Source organism: Musca domestica, unplaced genomic scaffold, assembly GCF_030504385.1.
Source record: "Musca domestica strain aabys unplaced genomic scaffold, Musca_domestica.polishedcontigs.V.1.1 62, whole genome shotgun sequence".
Classification (NCBI taxonomy): Eukaryota; Metazoa; Arthropoda; class Insecta; order Diptera; family Muscidae; genus Musca; species Musca domestica.
Genome location: NW_026712369.1, coordinates 604,663 through 621,118, shown reverse-complemented (window position 1 = coordinate 621,118; position 16,456 = coordinate 604,663). Strand labels below are relative to the sequence as shown.

Below are 16,456 nucleotides of genomic sequence, written 5' to 3'. Positions count from 1 at the left end.
AAACTCTGTCTGGAAATCGAATCGTGTGATTTTAAAATTTTTTATGGGCTTTTGATTTCGATTCTGTATAAAAAAAGGATTTTTGAATTGACGGGTGGCGTATACGTTATTACAAGAATCATACGCAACAGGTTTCCACATTAAAAGTCAGTTTTTTTGACTCCTGATTTTTTCTTTGAATTTTAAATAATTTTTAAAAAATCCACGTCTTGTGGTAATTGGAAAAAATAATTTTTAAAAAATCCATGTCTTGTGGTAATTCGAAAAAATAATTTTTAAAAAATCCATGTCTTGTGGTAATTCGAAAAAATAATTTTTAAAAAATCCATGTCTTGTGGTAATTCGAAAAAATAATTTTTAAAAAATCCACGTCTTGTGGTAATTCGAAAAAATATTTTTTTAAAAATCCACGTCTTGTGGTAATGCGAAAAAATATTTTTTTAAAAAATCCACGTCTTGTAGTAATTCGAAAAATAATTTTTAAAAAATCCATGTCTTGTGGTAATTCGAAAAAATAATTTTTAAAAAATCCATGTCTTGTGGTAATTCGAAAAAATAATTTTTAAAAAATCCACGTCTTGTGGTAATTCGAAAAAATATTTTTTTAAAAATCCACGTCTTGTGGTAATGCGAAAAAATATTTTTTTAAAAAATCCACGTCTTGTAGTAATTCGAAAAATAATTTTTTTAAAAATTCCACGTCTTGTGGTAATTCGAAAAAATAATTTTTAAAAACTCCACGTCTTGTGGTAATTCGAAAAAATAATTTTTAAAAAACTATTTTTTAAAAAATCCACGTCTTGTGGTAATTGTAAAAAATAATTTTTAAAAAATCCACGTCTTGTGGTAATTGTAAAAAATAATTTTTAAAAAATCCACGTCTTGTGGTAATTGTAAAAAATAATTTTTAAAAAATCCACGTCTTGTGGTAATTGTAAAAAATAATTTTTAAAAAATCCACGTCTTGTGGTAATTGTAAAAAATAATTTTTAAAAAATCCACGTCTTGTGGTAATTGTAAAAAATAATTTTTAAAAAATCCACGTCTTGTGGTAATTGGAAAAAATAATTTTTAAAAAATCCACGTCTTGTGGTAATTCGAAAAAATAATTTTTAAAAAATCCACGTCTTGTGGTAATTGTAAAAAATAATTTTTAAAAAATCCACGTCTTGTGGTAATTGGAAAAAATAATTTTTAAAAAATCCACGTCTTGTGGTAATTGGAAAAAATAATTTTTAAAAAATCCACGTCTTGTGGTAATTGGAAAAAATAATTTTTAAAAAATCCACGTCTTGTGGTAATTGGAAAAAATAATTTTTAAAAAATCCACGTCTTGTGGTAATTGGAAAAATATAATTTTTAAAAATCCACGTCTTGTGGTAATTGGAAAAATAATTTTTAAAAAATCCACGTCTTGTGGTAATTGGAAAAAATAATTTTTAAAAAATCCACGTCTTGTGGTAATTGGAAAAAATAATTTTTAAAAAATCCACGTCTTGTGGTAATTGGAAAAAATAATTTTAAAAAATCCACGTCTTGTGGTAATTGGAAAAAAATAATTTTTAAAAAAATAATTTTTAAAAAATCCACGTCTTGTGGTAATTCGAAAAAATAATTTTTAAAAAATCCACGTCTTGTGGTAATTCGAAAAAATAATTTTTAAAAAATCCACGTCTTGTGGTAATTCGAAAAAATAATTTTTAAAAATCCACGTCTTGTGGTAATTCGAAAAAATAATTTTTAAAAAATCCACGTCTTGTGGTAATTCGAAAAAATAATTTTTAAAAAATCCACGTCTTGTGGTAATTCGAAAAAATAATTTTTAAAAAATCCACGTCTTGTGGTAATTCGAAAAAATAATTTTTAAAAAATCCACGTCTTGTGGTAATTCGAAAAAATAATTTTTAAAAAATCCACGTCTTGTGGTAATTCGAAAAAATAATTTTTAAAAAATCCACGTCTTGTGGTAATTCGAAAAAATAATTTTTAAAAAATCCACGTCTTGTGGTAATTCGAAAAAATAATTTTTAAAAAATCCACGTCTTGTGGTAATTCGAAAAAATAATTTTTAAAAAATCCACGTCTTGTGGTAATTCGAAAAAATAATTTTTAAAAAATCCACGTCTTGTGGTAATTCGAAAAAATAATTTTTAAAAAATCCACGTCTTGTGGTAATTGGAAAAAATAATTTTTAAAAAATCCACGTCTTGTGGTAATTCGAAAAAATAATTTTTAAAAATCCACGTCTTGTGGTAATTCGAAAAAATAATTTTCAAAAAATCCACGTCTTGTGGTAATTCGAAAAAATAATTTTTAAAAAATCCACGTCTTGTGGTAATTCGAAAAAATAATTTTTAAAAAATCCACGTCTTGTGGTAATTCGAAAAAATAATTTTTAAAAAATCCACGTCTTGTGGTAATTCGAAAAAATAATTTTTAAAAAATCCACGTCTTGTGGTAATCCGAAAAATAATTTTTAAAAAATCCACGTCTTGTGGTAATTCGAAAAAATAATTTTTAAAAAATCCACGTCTTGTGGTAATTGGAAAAAATAATTTTTAAAAAATCCACGTCTTGTGGTAATTGGAAAAAATAATTTTTAAAAAATCCACGTCTTGTGGTAATTGGAAAAAATAATTTTTAAAAAATCCACGTCTTGTGGTAATTCGAAAAAATAATTTTAAAAAAATCCACGTCTTGTGGTAATTGGAAAAAATAATTTTTAAAAAATCCACGTCTTGTGGTAATTGGAAAAAATAATTTTTAAAAAATCCACGTCTTGTGGTAATTGGAAAAAATAATTTTAAAAAAATCCACGTCTTGTGGTAATTGGAAAAAATAATTTTTAAAAAATCCACGTCTTGTGGTAATTGGAAAAAATAATTTTTAAAAAATCCACGTCTTGTGGTAATTGGAAAAAATAATTTTTAAAAAATCCACGTCTTGTGGTAATTGGAAAAAATAATTTTTAAAAAATCCACGTCTTGTGGTAATTGGAAAAAATAATTTTTAAAAAATCCACGTCTTGTGGTAATTGGAAAAAATAATTTTTAAAAAATCCACGTCTTGTGGTAATTGGAAAAAATAATTTTTAAAAAATCCACGTCATGTGGTAATTAGAAAAAATAATTTTTAAAAAATCCACGTCTGGTGGTAATTGGAAAAAATAATTTTAAAAAAATCCACGTCTTGTGGTATTTAGAAAAAATAATTTTTAAAAAATCCACGTCTTGTGGTAATTGGAAAAATAATTTTTAAAAAATCCACGTCTTGTGGTAATTCGAAAAAATAATTTTTAAAAAATCTACGTCTTGTGGTAATTCGAAAAAATAATTTTTAAAAAATCCACGTCTTGTGGTAATTCGAAAAAAATTATTTTTAAAAAATCCACGTCTTGTGGTAATTGGAAAAAATAATTTTTAAAAAATCCACGTCTTGTGGTAATTGGAAAAAATAATTTTTAAAAAATCCACGTCTTGTGGTAATTGGAAAAAATAATTTTTTAAAAATCCACGTATTGTGGTAATTGGAAAAAATAATTTTTAAAAAATCCACGTCTTGTGGTAATTGGAAAAAATAATTTTTAACAAATCCACGTCTTGTGGTAATTCGGAAAAATAATTTTTAAAAAATCCACGTCTTGTGGTAATTCGAAAAAATAATTTTTAACAAATCCACGTATTGTGGTAATTGGAAAAAATAATTTTTAAAAAATCCACGTCTTGTGGTAATTCGAAAAAATAATTTTTATAAAAAACCCACGTTTTTTTTTCTATGAATATAAAATAATATTCCGCATCACAAATTAGCAAATAAAAATCTTGAATTACAACAACTTGACAGTGTGTTTTTTTTTTCATAAAACATCCGAAACGTGGTGCTGCATAAAAACCATAAATTACCAATGTAGAAGATCGTAGCTAGAATTTAATTATTTATATTACTTTTTTATTATATTTTTGTTATTTATTCTAAGCCTCAGGTGAAAACCTATAAGTAAGTCACTCAAAGCTTCTTTGGTGTTTGAAAAATTAGTTTAATTTGAATTTCGTCGACATCTAAGCGAACTATGAAAGCTGTGGCACTTTTCCTTGGCCTTATGGCAACATTAGCATTATTTGCCGGCCCCACAAACGCAGAACCGGTTCGTAGCTAATTTTTCCGTTATTTACATTTTGAAATAATGTTAATATATTTATAGCTTCGTGGACATTTCTCCCATGCGGGAAGATATAATACAATAAGTCCCTAAACACGCTGGTCAATAGAGGTCAGGATCAAGGTCTCGGTGTGGATAAAAAAATTTATTTGCTAACGATGTAATGATATAAAATGTTTTCAATAAAAATTTCCAAAACTATTTTTGGAAGTGGGAAAATTCTCTTGAAAATCCGCGTTTAAAATTCTTTAAAAAATCCACGTTTATGGGTCAGATGGTCCTTGGAAAAAATTCTTTAAAAAATCCAAGTTAATGGGTTATAAGGTCCTTGAAAAAATTCAGGTTTATGGGTCAGAAGATCCTTTAAAAACTCTTGAAAAATCCATGTTTATGGGTCAAATTGTCCTTGGAAAAAATTCTTAAAAAAATCCACATTTATGATACAGGAGGTCCTTGGGAAAAATCCTTTAAAAAATCCACGTTTATGGGTCAGATGGTCCTTGGGAAAAATTCTTTAAAAAATCACGTTTTTGGGTCAGGTGGTCCTTGGAAGAAAATCTTTAAAAAATCCACGTTTATGGGTCAGATGGTCCTTGTGAAAAATTCTTTAAAAAATCCTAGTTTATGTGTTAGATGGTCCTTGGAAAAAATTCTTTAAAAAATCCACGTTTATGGAACAGATGGTCCTTGGAAAAAATTCTTTAAAAAATCCACGTTTATGGAACAGATGGTCCTTGGAAAAAATTCTTTAAAAAATCCACGTTTATGGAACAGATGGTCCTTGGAAAAAATTCTTTAAAAAATCCACGTTTATGGAACAGATGGTCCTTGGAAAAAATTCTTTAAAAAATCCACGTTTATGGAACAGATGGTCCTTGGAAAAAATTCTTTAAAAAATCCACGTTTATTGGTCAGATGGTCCTTGGAAAAAATTCTTTAAAAAATCCACGTTTATTGGTCAGATGGTCCTTGGAAAAAATTCTTTAAAAAATCCACGTTTATTGGTCAGATGGTCCTTGGAAAAAATTCTTTAAAAAATCCACGTTTATTGGTCAGAAGGTCCTTGGAAAACTAATTCTTTAAAAAATCCACGTTTATTGGTCAGATGGTCCTTGGAAAAAATTCTTTAAAAAATCCACGTTTATTGGTCAGATGGTCCTTGGAAAAAATTCTTTAAAAAATCCACGTTTATGGGTCAGATGGTCCTTGGAAAAAATTCTTTAAAAAATCCACGTTTATGGGTCAGATGGTCCTTGGAAAAAAATCTTTAAAAAATCCACGTTTATGGGTCAGATGGTCCTTGGAAAAAAATCTTTAAAAAATCCACGTTTATTAGACCAATGGTCCTTGGAAAAAATGTTTAAAAAAAATCCACGTTTATGGGTCAGATGGTCCTTGGAAAAAAAAATCTTTAAAAAATCCACGTTTATGGGTCAGATGGTCCTTGGAAAAAATTCTTTAAAAAATCCACGTTTATTCGACCAATGGTCCTTGGAAAAAATTCTTTAAAAAATCCACGTTTATGGGTCAAATGGTCCTTGGAAAAAATTCTTTAAAAAATCCACGTTTATGGGTCAGATGGTCCTTGGAAAAAATTCTTTAAAAAATCCACGTTTATTGTAGGTATGGTCCTTGGAAAAATTCTTTAAAAAATCCACGTTTATGGGTCTAATGGTCCTTGGAAAAAATTCTTTAAAAAATCCACGTTTATTGTAGGTTTGGTCCTTGGAAAAAATTCTTTAAAAAATCCACGTTTACGGGTCAGATGGTCCTTGGAAAAAATTCTTTAAAAAATCCACGTTTATGGGTCAGATGGTCCTTGGAAAAAATTCTTTAAAAAATCCACGTTTATGGGTCAGATGGTCCTTGGAAAAAATTCTTTAAAAAATCCACGTTTATGGGTCAGATGGTCCTTGGAAAAAATTCTTTAAAAAATCCACGTTTATTAGACCAATGGTCCTTGGAAAAAATGTTTAAAAAAAATCCACGTTTATGGGTCAGATGGTCCTTGGAAAAAAAAATCTTTAAAAAATCCACGTTTATGGGTCAGATGGTCCTTGGAAAAAATTCTTTAAAAAATCCACGTTTATTCGACCAATGGTCCTTGGAAAAAATTCTTTAAAAAATCCACGTTTATGGGTCAGATGGTCCTTGGAAAAAATTCTTTAAAAAATCCACGTTTATGGGTCAGATGGTCCTTGGAAAAAATTCTTTAAAAAATCCACGTTTATGGGTCAGATGGTCCTTGGAAAAAATTCTTTAAAAAATCCACGTTTATGGGTCAGATGGTCCTTGGAAAAAATTCTTTAAAAAATCCACGTTTATGGGTCAGATGGTCCTTGGAAAAAATTCTTTAAAAAATCCACGTTTATGGGTCAGATGGTCCTTGGAAAAAATTCTTTAAAAAATCCACGTTTACGGGTCAGATGGTCCTTGGAAAAAATTCTTTAAAAAATCCACGTTTATGGGTCAGATGGTCCTTGGAAAAAATTCTTTAAAAAATCCACGTTTATGGGTCAGATGGTCCTTGGAAAAAATTCTTTAAAAAATCCACGTTTATGGGTCAGATGGTCCTTGGAAAAAATTCTTTAAAAAATCCACGTTTATGGGTCAGATGGTCCTTGGAAAAAATTCTTTAAAAAATCCACGTTTATGGGTCAGATGGTCCTTGGAAAAAATTCTTTAAAAAATCCACGTTTATGGGTCAGATGGTCCTTGGAAAAAATTCTTTAAAAAATCCACGTTTATGGGTCAGATGGTCCTTGGAAAAAATTCTTTAAAAAATCCACGTTTATGGGTCAGATGGTCCTTGGAAAAAAATCTTTAAAAAATCCACGTTTATGGGTCAGATGGTCCTTGGAAAAAAATCTTTAAAAAATCCACGTTTATGGGTCAGATGGTCCTTGGAAAAAATTCTTTAAAAAATCCACGTTTATGGGTCAGATGGTCCTTGGAAAAAATTCTTTAAAAAATCCACGTTTATGGGTCAGATGGTCCTTGGAAAAAATTCTTTAAAAAATCCACGTTTATGGGTCAGATGGTCCTTGGAAAAAATTCTTTAAAAAATCCACGTTTATGGGTCAGATGGTCCTTGGAAAAAATTCTTTAAAAAATCCACGTTTATGGGTCAGATGGTCCTTGGAAAAAATTCTTTAAAAAATCCACGTTTATGGGTCAGATGGTCCTTGGAAAAAATTCTTTAAAAATCCACGTTTATGGGTCAGATGGTCCTTGGAAAAAATTCTTTAAAAAATCCACGTTTATGGGTCAGATGGTCCTTGGAAAAATTCTTAAAAAAATCCACGTTTATGGGTCAGATGGTCCTTGGAAAAAAATCTTTAAAAAATCCACGTTTATGGGTCAGATGGTCCTTGGAAAAAAATCTTTAAAAAATCTACGTTTATGGGTCAGATGGTCCTTGGAAAAAAATCTTTAAAAAATCCACGTTTATGGGTCAGATGGTCCTTGGAAAAAATTCTTTAAAAAATCCACGTTTATGGGTCAGATGGTCCTTGGAAAAAATTCTTTAAAAAATCCACGTTTATGGGTCAGATGGTCCTTGGAAAAAATTCTTTAAAAAATCCACGTTTATGGGTCAGATGGTCCTTGGAAAAAATTCTTTAAAAATCCACGTTTATGGGTCAGATGGTCCTTGGAAAAAATTCTTTAAAAAATCCACGTTTATGGGTCAGATGGTCCTTGGAAAAAATTCTTTAAAAAATCCACGTTTATGGGTCAGATGGTCCTTGGAAAAAAATCTTTAAAAAATCTACGTTTATGGGTCAGATGGTCCTTGGAAAAAAATCTTTAAAAAATCCACGTTTATGGGTCAGATGGTCCTTGGAAAAAATTCTTTAAAAATCCACGTTTATGGGTCAGATGGTCCTTGGAAAAAATTCTTTAAAAAGTCCACGTTTATGGGTCAGATGGTCCTTGGAAAAAATTCTTTAAAAAATCCACGTTTATGGGTCAGATGGTCCTTGGAAAAAATTCTTTAAAAAATCCACGTTTATGGGTCAGATGGTCCTTGGAAAAAATTCTTAAAAAAATCCACGTTTATGGGTCAGATGGTCCTTGGAAAAAATTCTTTAAAAAATCCACGTTTATGGGTCAGATGGTCCTTGGAAAAAATTCTTTAAAAAATCCACGTTTATGGGTCAGATGGTCCTTGGAAAAAATTCTTAAAAAAATCCACGTTTATGGGTCAGATGGTCCTTGGAAAAAAATCTTTAAAAAATCCACGTTTATGGGTCAGATGGTCCTTGGAAAAAATTCTTAAAAAAATCCACGTTTAAGGGTCAGATGGTCCTTGGAAAAAATTCTTAAAAAAATCCACGTTTATGGGTCAGATGGTCCTTGGAAAAAATTCTTTAAAAATACACGTTTATGTGTCAGATGGTCCTTGGAAAAAATTCTTTAAGAAATCCACGTTTATGGGTCAGATGGTCCTTGGAAAAAATTCTTAAAAAAATCCACGTTTATGGGTCAGATGGTCCTTGGAAAAAAATCTTTAAAAAATCCACGTTTATGGGTCAGATGGTCCTTGGAAAAAATTCTTAAAAAAATCCACGTTTATGGGTCAGATGGTCCTTGGAAAAAATTCTTTAAAAAATCCACGTTTATGGGTCAGATGGTCCTTGGAAAAAATTCTTTAAAAAATCCACGTTTATGGGTCAGATGGTCCTTGGAAAAAATTCTTTAAAAAATCCACGTTTATGGGTCAGATGGTCCTTGGAAAAAATTCTTTAAAAAATCCACGTTTATGGGTCAGATGGTCCTTGGAAAAAATTCTTTAAAAAATCCACGTTTATGGGTCAGATGGTCCTTGGAAAAAATTCTTTAAAAAATCCACGTTTATGGGTCAGATGGTCCTTGGAAAAAAATCTTTAAAAAATCCACGTTTATGGGTCAGATGGTCCTTGGAAAAAATTCTTTAAAAAATCCACGTTTATGGGTCAGATGGTCCTTGGAAAAAATTCTTTAAAAAATCCACGTTTATGGGTCAGATGGTCCTTGGAAAAAATTATTTAAAAAATCCACGTTTATGGGTCAGATGGTCCTTGGAAAAAATTCTTTAAAAAATCCACGTTTATGGGTCAGATGGTCCTTGGAAAAAAAACTTTAAAAAATCCACGTTTATGGGTCAGATGGTCCTTGGAAAAAATTCTTTAAAAAATCCACGTTTATGGGTCAGATGGTCCTTGGAAAAAATTCTTTAAAAAATCCACGTTTATGGGTCAGATGGTCCTTGGAAAAAATTCTTTAAAAAATCCACGTTTATGGGTCAGATGGTCCTTGGAAAAAATTCTTTAAAAAATCCACGTTTATGGGTCAGATGGTCCTTGGAAAAAATTCTTTAAAAAATCCACGTTTATTGATCAGATGGTCCTTCGAAAAAAATCTTTAAAAAATCCACGTTTATTGTCCTTGGAAAAAATTCTTTAAAAAAATCCACGTTTATTGTCCTTGGAAAAAATTCTTTAAAAAAATCCACGTTTATCAGACCAATGGTCCTTGGAAAAAATTCTTTAAAAAAATCCACGTTTATGGTCCTTGGAAAAAATTATTTAAAGAATCCACGTTTATTCGACCAATGGTCCTTGGAAAAAATTCTTTAAAAAATCCACGTTTATGGGTCAGAAGGTCCTTAGAAAAAATTCTTTAAAAAATCCACGTTTGGATCAGATGGTCCTTGGAAAAAATTCTTTAAAAATCCACGTTTATGGATCAGATGGTCCTTGGAAAAAATTCTTTAAAAAATCCACGTTTATGGGTCAGATGGTCCTTGGAAAAAATTCTTTAAAAAATCCACGTTTAAAGGTTAGAAGGTCCTTGGAAAAATTCTTTAAAAAATCCACGTTTATTAGACCATTGGTCCTTGGAAAAAAATTCTTTAAAAAATCCAGGTTTATTGGTCAGATGGTCCTTGGAAAAAAATTCTTTAAAAAATCCGCGTTTATGGTCCTTGGAAAAAATTCTTTAAAAAATCCACGTTTATGGGTACGATGGTCCTTGGAAGAATTCTTTAAAAAGTCCAAGTTCTTAAAAAAAATAAATATTCCACGTTTATGGGTCAGAAGGTCCTTGGAAAATAATCTTTAACAAAGCCACGTCTTCTGCCTACAGAAATCCCCCAGAGGCACCTCTTTTTTTCAGAAGTCAGTTGAATGGCCTCAAATCTTTCTTCGATCCCTTCTAACCAGAACTATTATAAAAAACATTATTTCTGATATTTGCAACATTTATTTGGAAATCATTCAAATAGCCATTCGAGTTATCGGGAAAACTTAGCCACCGGGACCAACTTTCCTATAGGATTTCTGAAAAAAAGAAAGATTTCATTTAGTATTTGACTAGACAAGGTTTTTGCATTTAATTTCTTCTTGATATGATACATACCGGTTCGGCAGCGGCGGGACTTGAGAATATCACAACGGCCATTAGGCCAACTAAAATTGCAAAATACTTCATGATGAGTTCGGTATTTTCCTCTGAGCTACAATGGCAATGTGGAGCTGCTTTTATATGATTTGGAGAAAATCTACACCTTCAAGAGGAGCAACAACTGAGAATATATGAGAAGTAGACGTAAAATTTGAATACGTTAGTGGGAATATTAATTCCGAACGTGACTGGTATTTAATTAAATTAAAAATTAATTATCTGTCATGTGCCCTTTCGATGTGGATTATTTTAGAATTTTTTTGAAGGACCATCAGACCCATAAACGTGGATTTTTTAAAGAATTTTTTCCAAGGACCATTGGTCGAATAAACGTGGATTTTTAAAGAATTTTTTCCAAGGACCATTGGTCGAATAAACGTGGATTTTTTAAAGAATTTTTTTCCAAGGACCATTGGTCGAATAAACGTGGATTTTTTAAAGAATTTTTTCTAAGGACCATTGGTCGAATAAACGTGGATTTTTTAAAGAATTTTTTCCAAGGACCATTGGTCGAATAAACGTGGATTTTTAAAGAATTTTTTCCAAGGACCATTGGTCGAATAAACGTGGATTTTTTAAAGAATTTTTTTCCAAGGACCATTGGTCGAATAAACGTGGATTTTTTAAATAATTTTTTCTAAGGACCATTGGTCGAATAAACGTGGATTTTTTAAAGAATTTTTTCTAAGGACCATTGGTCTAATAAACGTGGACTTTTAAAGAATTTTTTCTAAGGACCATTGGTCGAATAAACGTGGATTTTTTAAAGAATTTTTTCCAAGGACCATTGGTCGAATAAACGTGGATTTTTTAAAGAATTTTTTCCAAGGACCATTGGTCGAATAAACGCGGATTTTTTAAAGAATTTTTTCCAAGGACCATTGGTCGAATAAACGTGGATTTGGTAAAGATTTTTTTCCAAGGACCATTGGTCTAATAAACGTGGACTTTTAAAGAATTTTTTCCAAGGACCATTGGTCGAATAAACGTGGATTTTTTAAAGAATTTTTTCCAAGGACCATTGATCGAATAAACGTGGATTTTTTAAAGAATTTTTTCCAAGGACCATTGGTCGAATAAACGCGGATTTTTTAAAGAATTTTTTCCAAGGACCATTGGTCGAATAAACGTGGATTTGGTAAAGATTTTTTTCCAAGGACCATTGGTCTAATAAACGTGGACTTTTAAAGAATTTTTTCCAAGGACCATTGGTCGAATAAACGTGGATTTTTTAAAGAATTTTTTCCAAGGACCATTGGTCGAATAAACGTGGATTTTTTAAAGAATTTTTTCCAAGGACCATTGGTCGAATAAACGTGGATTTTTTAAAGAATTTTTTCCAAGGACCATTGGTCGAATAAACGTGGATTTTTTAAAGAATTTTTTCCAAGGACCATTGGTCGAATAAACGTGGATTTTTTAAAGAATTTTTTCCAAGGACCATTGGTCGAATAAACGTGGATTTTTTAAAGAATTTTTTCCAAGGACCATTGGTCGAATAAACGTGGATTTTTTAAAGAATTTTTTCCAAGGACCATTGGTCGAATAAACGTGGATTTTTTAAAGAATTTTTTCCAAGGACCATTGGTCGAATAAACGTGGATTTTTTAAAGAATTTTTTCCAAGGACCATTGGTCGAATAAACGTGGATTTTTTAAAGAATTTTTTCCAAGGACCGTTGGTCGAATAAACATGGATTTTTTAAAGAATTTTTTCCAAGGACCGTTGGTCGAATAAACGTGGATTTTTTAAAGAATTTTTTCCAAGGACCATTGGTCGAATAAACGTGGATTTTTTAAAGAATTTTTTCCAAGGACCATTGGTCGAATAAACGTGGATTTTTTAAAGAATTTTTTCCAAGGACCATTCGTCGAATAAACGTGGATTTTTTAAAGAATTTTTTCCAAGGACCATTCGTCGAATAAACGTGGATTTTTTAAAGAATTTTTTCCAAGGACCATTGGTCGAATAAACGTGGATTTTTTAAAGAATTTTTTCCAAGGACCATTGGTCGAATAAACGTGGATTTTTAAAGAATTTTTTCCAAGGACCATTGGTCGAATAAACGTGGATTTTTTAAAGAATTTTTTCCAAGGACCATTGGTCGAATAAACGTGGATTTTTTAAAGAATTTTTTCCAAGGACCATTGGTCGAATAAACGTGGATTTTTTAAAGAATTTTTTCCAAGGACCATTGGTCGAATAAACGTGGATTTTTAAAGAATTTTTTCCAAGGACCATTGGTCGAATAAACGTGGATTTTTTAAAGAATTTTTTCCAAGGACCGTTGGTCGAATAAACGTGGATTTTTTAAAGAATTTTTTCCAAGGACCGTTGGTCGAATAAACGTGGATTTTTTAAAGAATTTTTTCCAAGGACCGTTGGTCGAATAAACGTGGATTTTTTAAAGAATTTTTTCCAAGGACCATTGGTCGAATAAACGTGGATTTTTTAAATAATTTTTTCCAAGGACCATTGGTCGAATAAACGTGGATTTTTTAAAGAATTTTTTCCAAGGACCATTGGTCGAATAAACGTGGATTTTTTAAAGAATTTTTTCCAAGGACCGTTGGTCGAATAAACGTGGATTTTTTAAAGAATTTTTTCCAAGGACCGTTGGTCGAATAAACGTGGATTTTTTAAAGAATTTTTTCCAAGGACCGTTGGTCGAATAAACGTGGATTTTTTAAAGAATTTTTTCCAAGGACCATTCGTCGAATAAACGTGGATTTTTTAAAGAATTTTTTCCAAGGACCATTGGTCGAATAAACGTGGATTTTTTAAAGAATTTTTTCCAAGGACCATTGGTCGACCATTGGTCGAATAACGTGGATTTTTTAAAGAATTTTTTCCAAGGACCATTGGTCGAATAAACGTGGATTTTTTAAAGAATTTTTTCCAAGGACCATTGGTCGAATAAACGTGGATTTTTTAAAGAATTTTTTCCAAGGACCATGGTCGAATAAACGTGGATTTTTTAAAGAATTTTTTCCAAGGACCATTGGTCGAATAAACGTGGATTTTTTAAAGAATTTTTTCCAAGGACCATTCGGTCGAATAAACGTGGATTTTTTAAAGAATTTTTTCCAAGGACCATTGGTCGAATAAACGTGGATTTTTTAAAGAATTTTTTCCAAGGACCATTGGTCGAATAAACGTGGATTTTTTAAGAATTTTTTTCCAAGGACCATTGGTCGAATAAACGTGGATTTTTTAAAGAATTTTTTCCAAGGACCATTGGTCGAATAAACGTGGATTTTTTAAAGAATTTTTTTCCAAGGACCATTGGTCGAATAAACGTGGATTTTTTAAAGACTTTTTTCCAAGGACCATTGGTCGAATAAACGTGGATTTTTTTAAAGAATTTTTTCCAAGGACCATTGGTCGAATAAACGTGGATTTTTAAAGAATTTTTTCCAAGGACCATTGGTCGAATAAACGTGGATTTTTTAAAGAATTTTTTCCAAGGACCGTTGGTCGAATAAACGTGGATTTTTTAAAGAATTTTTTCCAAGGACCGTTGGTCGAATAAACGTGGATTTTTTAAAGAATTTTTCCAAGGACCATTGGTCGAATAAACGTGGATTTTTTAAATAATTTTTTCCAAGGACCATTGGTCGAATAAACGTGGATTTTTTAAAGAATTTTTTCCAAGGACCATTGGTCGAATAAACGTGGATTTTTTAAAGAATTTTTTCCAAGGACCGTTGGTCGAATAAACGTGGATTTTTTAAAGAATTTTTTCCAAGGACCGTTGGTCGAATAAACGTGGATTTTTTAAAGAATTTTTCCAAGGACCATTCGTCGAATAAACGTGGATTTTTTAAAGAATTTTTCCAAGGACCATTGGTCGAATAAACGTGGATTTTTAAAGAATTTTTTCCAAGGACCATTGGTCGAATAAACGTGGATTTTTTAAAGAATTTTTTCCAAGGACCATTGGTCGAATAAACGTGGATTTTTAAAGAATTTTTTCCAAGGACCGTTGGTCGAATAAACGTGGATTTTTTAAAGAATTTTTTCCAAGGACCGTTGGTCGAATAAACGTGGATTTTTTAAAGAATTTTTTCCAAGGACCGTTGGTCGAATAAACGTGGATTTTTTAAAGAATTTTTTCCAAGGACCATTGGTCGAATAAACGTGGATTTTTTAAATAATTTTTTCCAAGGACCATTGGTCGAATAAACGTGGATTTTTTAAAGAATTTTTTCCAAGGACCATTGGTCGAATAAACGTGGATTTGGTAAAGATTTTTTTCCAAGGACCATTGATCGAATAAACGTGGATTTTTTAAAGAATTTTTTCCAAGGACCATTGGTCGAATAAACGCGGATTTTTTAAAGAATTTTTTCCAAGGACCATTGGTCGAATAAACGTGGAGTTTTTAAAGAATTTTTTCCTAGGGCCAACTGACACATCAACGTGGATTTTTTAAAGAATTTTTTCCAAGGACCATTGGTCGAATAAACGTGGATTTTTTAAAGAATTTTTTCCTAGGGCCAACTGACACATCAACGTGGATTTTTTAAAGAATTTTTTCCAAGGACCATTGGTCGAATAAACGTGGATTTTTTAAAGAATTTTTTCCAAGGACCATTGGTCGAATAAACGTGGATTTTTTAAAGAATTTTTTCCAAGGACCATTGGTCGAATAAACGTGGATTTTTTAAAGAATTTTTTCCAAGGACCATTGGTCGAATAAACGTGGATTTTTTAAAGAATTTTTTCCAAGGACCATTGGTCGAATAAACGTGGATTTTTTAAAGAATTTTTTCCAAGGACCATTGGTCGAATAAACGTGGATTTTTTAAAGAATTTTTTCCAAGGACCGTTGGTCGAATAAACGTGGATTTTTTAAAGAATTTTTTCCAAGGACCGTTGGTCGAATAAACGTGGATTTTTTAAAGAATTTTTTCCAAGGACCATTGGTCGAATAAACGTGGATTTTTTAAAGATTTTTTTCCAAGGACCATTGGTCGAATAAACGTGGATTTGGTAAAGATTTTTTTCCAAGGACCATTGGTCTAATAAACGTGGACTTTTAAAGAATTTTTTCCAAGGACCATTGGTCGAATAAACGTGGATTTTTTAAAGAATTTTTTCCAAGGACCATTGATCGAATAAACGTGGATTTTTTAAAGAATTTTTTCCAAGGACCATTGGTCGAATAAACGCGGATTTTTTAAAGAATTTTTTCCAAGGACCATTGGTCGAATAAACGTGGATTTGGTAAAGATTTTTTTCCAAGGACCATTGGTCTAATAAACGTGGACTTTTAAAGAATTTTTTCCAAGGACCATTGGTCGAATAAACGTGGATTTTTTAAATAATTTTTTCTAAGGACCATTGGTCGAATAAACGTGGAGTTTTTAAAGAATTTTTTCCTAGGGCCAACTGACACATCAACGTGGATTTTTTAAAGAATTTTTTCCAAGGACCATTGGTCGAATAAACGTGGATTTTTTAAAGAATTTTTTCCAAGGACCATTGGTCGAATAAACGTGGATTTTTTAAAGAATTTTTTCCAAGGACCATTGGTCGAATAAACGTGGATTTTTTAAAGAATTTTTTCCAAGGACCATTGGTCGAATAAACGTGGATTTTTTAAAGAATTTTTTCCAAGGACCATTGGTCGAATAAACGTGGATTTTTTAAAGAATTTTTCCAAGGACCGTTGGTCGAATAAACGTGGATTTTTTAAAGAATTTTTTCCAAGGACCGTTGGTCGAATAAACGTGGATTTTTTAAAGAATTTTTTCCAAGGACCATTGGTCGAATAAACGTGGATTTTTTAAAGAATTTTTTCCAAGGACCATTGGTCGAATAAACGTGGATTTTTTAAATAATTTTTTC

General features: G+C 30.9%; 1 protein-coding gene and 1 long non-coding RNA gene across 5 annotated transcripts in view; one reads left to right on the top strand and one right to left on the bottom strand.

Moving 5' to 3' along the window:
- Positions 1-16,456, top strand: part of LOC101899509 (centrosomal protein of 104 kDa) — a 285,464-nt gene that overhangs the window by 52,133 nt on the left and 216,875 nt on the right. The window lies entirely within an intron of this gene.
- Positions 10,380-10,720, bottom strand: LOC131805856 (uncharacterized). The gene is made up of 2 exons (XR_009343859.1): positions 10,559-10,720; positions 10,380-10,479 (listed from the first exon to the last, which is right to left on the bottom strand). It is a non-coding gene; the product is annotated as an uncharacterized LOC131805856 (long non-coding RNA).